Here is a 4,472-nt window from a genome sequence, read left to right as displayed (position 1 = left end):
AAACAAAATAAGCAAGTTCGCCTAATAGTCAGTTGCATAATTTTATGGTGCCCACAGAACTTGAGTGTTCTTGATGTGGAGATTGATCGTTTACATTGCACAGAATATAACAAGTTTGGGGCATTTTAGAATCATAGAATTGTAGAGTTGGAAGGGACCCCTGAGGGGCATCTAGTCCAACCTCCCCCCAGTTGCAGGAATCAAAGCTAAATAATCCCTGACAGGAGAGAGTCCACTGCCTTTTGAGTCCAGCACCAGACTGCCTTCCCTATTGTAAAGGACCATTTCAAGAGAAAGCAGGGGCTGGGAGAAAAGTGCAATAAGAGTAACCAGGCTCATCCTAGTGCAGGAGAGAATCTGGATGAAATATTTAATCTCTTCTTAATTACACTCTCGACCTTTGCCTGCAGCCCTGCAAGTCTGTTCAAGGCAGGTCCCTCAGATCCCTCCAGTCCCTTTGCTAGAGGGCCCTGCTGAGTCCCAGTGGTGGCATCTTGCATTACAGGCTGATGCCGCCACCCAACCAACTTGCCTGAGAAACTAATAATTTGGAAGGTCCCACGTCTTGTGTGCGAGAGTGTGGCTCGATGCGTGCACTGGCTTGTGTGCATGTGAGCGTGCGTGTCATAGCCTCTTTTCCTGTCAATGCTATTCCCCTGCCCCCCGGGAGCAAAGAGGCCTGTTGCCATCAGAAACGTGGCTAATTTTTATGTTCCTGACTTTTTCAAGAGATCTGGGGTGGGGTGGGGTATTTTATTCATATGTGTTGGAATATGGGGGCTTTTACAAAACACTCTTTACTCTGTTGTGTTTACTCTAAATCAGGTTCTTGTTTCTCTGAAGGTGTCTTGAAGATGCTGATTTCCTTTTTCTGCCTCCCCCATTCCCCGCCCCCTCCCAACAATATTTTATGCATTGGGATTTGGGGGTTTTGTGGCTTTCACCCCTAAGAAATGAAATCTGTGAAGGTATAGATGAGAGATTATTTGACACTGTGTAAAAAGAGAGCAGGGGACACTTGCATGGTGGAAACCAAGACTTGTTTTTTGGAGGGGAGCTCCTTCCTCCAGAGTAGCTGCACTAGGTACACCTCCTTCAAGGATGTTTTCAGTTGTGAAATGTAGTGCCAAAAACTGACGCCCACACTCACTTTTGACAGAGTTGGAGAGCACCTCTGCTGTTTGTAGTACTACCCTGATTTTGCCAGAAGACTTCGTGTTGATTTCTGTTTACAAGTCTCCTCACCTCTCTGTGAATTATAGTTTCCAAAGTTTTTTTTATCTGGCTGGGCTTCTGTGTCTTTAACCATTGCCCAGAAGGAGGACATTTGGGTTCAGCTTTTCCCAGTGTGCATCTAAGGCAAGCAGGATGGGAGTTTTCAGCCAAATTTCATCCTCAAGGAACAACCCCACTTAAAAACAAAAAAACAAAAAGCAGTTCTACTATAAATGCAGGTGCTAGGAAGTTTGGGGCTTTCCCCCCACAGAGGGGCAGAATTTATGTCCTTTTAGTGGTGACAACATTCAGCATCCTAACTGCAACACTGTGAAGAGAGGATCTAGGCCCGAAGTATCTCACTGTTCCTCAGTGCTCTCTTAGATCTGGGGATGAGGGCCCTGCTTCCCGCCAGGTGTTGTTAGACTACGTCCCATCATCCTAGACCACTGGCTTTGATGGATGGGCCTGATGGGAGATGAGGTCCAAAGCCAGCTGGACGCACACAGGTTTAGCATTCTGCTCTTGCAATGCAGATTGGCCAACATGGTGAAGCTGACCAACATGCTAGAAAGTTCTGATGGAGCTGGTGGCTGTGGGGCTTTTCCTTCTAATGCCATCCCATTCAGCTGGGAAGGGCTTGCCTTAAATCTGGATTGCCCCTAGGCAGCACAGGCCAGCGGTATCGTGCAGATCTTGGGAGAGAGAACTTTTTTCCACAAACAAAGAACCATACTGTTGGCTCTTTAAAAGGACCTGTGTGTACCAATACAGATGGAGAAGAGACAGAGTGTGCTTGTCTGCTGTCTGCAAGAAGAGGTACGACTTCCAGCTGTTCTCTCTCGAGGGTGTACTGTACAATCTCCACCTCAACCAGGTTCCAGTGAGTGGTATCGATGTGCTGGCTCACTTGGCCAACACAAGCATTTGTGCCAAATTCAGTTCAAGGCACTTCCACAAATGGAACAGGGGAAAGAACTGGTTCAATACTGTCATTGTATTAGCAAGAGCTCTGCCTGCCCAAACCTAGCACTGAATCAGTCTATTGCAGTTCCCCTTTGGGAATAAGTAGACATGTACAGGAACTGACCATAGAGGGGTTTCTACAGTGCCCAGTGCTCACAAGTAGCCTTCCAGTTGCAAGACATGGGAGCCAAGCCCTGTAAGAGTTTAGGTGCCTTGTGGATCTGGCATGCTAGTAGGTCTACACACAGAGAAACTTGAGTTTCTGGCACCAGCATTCTTCTTAAGAGGGACTTGGCCAACTCTGCAGCGCTATGCTGCAAGAGGCACATCTAGAACCATGCAAGTGAGGAGCTGGGAAGAGGCATCCCATCTGAGAAATGTCAGGCCACAAAGTGCAGGCATCTGCACCCAAACCTGCATCCAACTGCTGGCAGCATCCCCGGGATGTAGGATGCTGAGCATGTAGACAGTACCACCCCCACCCCCACCCCAGGTTACTGGGGCCATTCACAGAACTGCCGAGGACCCTTCCCATTCCTATGCCCTGCCTTGTGTGCTGTTCTCAGTATGGTGTTCACGTGCCATATGGATCTATAGTACCAAGCAATGATGAGTTGTTGACAGTAACTTTGCCTTTTGGTTTCTCTCCCCCTCCCTTTCTTTATTTGTTTAGGGTACAAACTTGTAAAACTGGCTGTTGGATAATAAAATTTTTCTCCAAAAAAAAAAAGCAACCACCTCAGTATGCCCCCTGCCCAAGAGGGCTTTATTTGTGTTTGTCAAGGGCTTTGGAGGGGAGAAAGGTTGTTTTCTTCGCAGTCTGTTGCCAGCTCAGAACAGGTTTTCCTCTACTGTGGGGTGGGGGTGGGGGAACTACACTGCAGTGCTACATGGATGGGCTTTCACAAAGCTATATCTTGGCGGCTTGTAAAAGGGGCTGAGATCTGTGGTCCTCCCCATATCCAGGCTTGCTGGCTCTTTTATCAGGGACAGTTCAAGCCTTTTTGCTGCCTGAGGTGGAGCCCTCTTCCCATCAAGGTGCATAATGACCAAAGCCAGCCAAGTAATTTTGGCACCTGAGGCAGAAAACCCCACAAGCGTCTGACTGTCTATGGGAGTAAAAGTAAAGTCTTAATAAATAACATTTTGATGCTCTTTCATAGTAACTAAAATCAGTTCCCTGAATGGCTGCCTCAGAAGCATTGCCTTCAAGTAGGTGTAAGTCTGTTGGCACAGCTGAAGAAAATGCTTGTGTCCTGGCAGCTTAGATGGTGATAAAAGCTCAGAGACCATGGCTTTGTACACCTTTGCATATCTTAGAACGCATTCATTCATTCACCTGTTCATCTGGATGCTGTTTGTTTGTCTGAGCAGCTTCAGCATCTTACCACGGTTTCCCACTATAATAATTCCAGACTGTGAGGGAAACGCTCCCTCATTTGCTGAATATATATTGGGAAGGTACACATGCTTCACACAGCCATGCAAATGGTAAACCAATTCAAAGCCTACTTCAGAAAGCATTGACTATGGGCTGAAGGGTGGGGGAAAGGGTTTATCTGTTAACCAAACAGACTCACAATGCCCGTCAAGCAAAAAGCAGAGGAGAGGCACCCTTCTAGTTTTGCAATCATGAATATGTTTGCCATTTGACTGGGCAATATACTTTTCTCCTAACCCAGCATCTTCCTTACAGTCGTGAAGAGGTGATACCTTAGGCACATCCTGGATCTTGCTCCAAAGTTTCCCCCCATTTGCTTCTCCATGAACCCAACCACATGTCAAAAGCACTGCAAATAACCTGCAAAGCAGCTGCAAGTTAGTTGGTGATCAGGAAGGACCTTAGCTGTTACTACTAGGATTATATAGGTCCTATCCTTAGAACCTCACAATACACTTTTCCAGAGGAATACTCAAGCTTGGATTATTATTCCAGGAAAAGAAAAGGTGAGCCCAGGATACAAGGAGCTGAATCAGGACAGTGGCTTGTTCTTTTGTCACTAGTGATGCATGGGAAGCTGAATGTGCTACCTGGCCACCAGTCTATCATGATTTCTTGAAAAACAAGGTAAGATACATCACCTTAGCAGAGATAGTGGTAGCACTGCACAGCACAGGTTCTATGCCCAGAGATTAGTAGCTTTGGGTGATATTCAATAAATGCATCTCTACTTGTGCAACAAAACTTGTCCCCTTCTCCCATGCCCTGCACCCTTCTCAAACCTTATCCAGAGTGCTGAGTGAACATATTTAGGGGATGTACAGGGAGGGAGGACACCCCAGTGTGCAAG

The sequence above is a fragment of the Podarcis cretensis genome (genome assembly GCF_951804945.1).
Source record: "Podarcis cretensis genome assembly, chromosome: 2".
Classification (NCBI taxonomy): domain Eukaryota; kingdom Metazoa; phylum Chordata; class Lepidosauria; order Squamata; family Lacertidae; genus Podarcis; species Podarcis cretensis.
Note: the sequence above shows the minus strand (reverse complement) of the source record.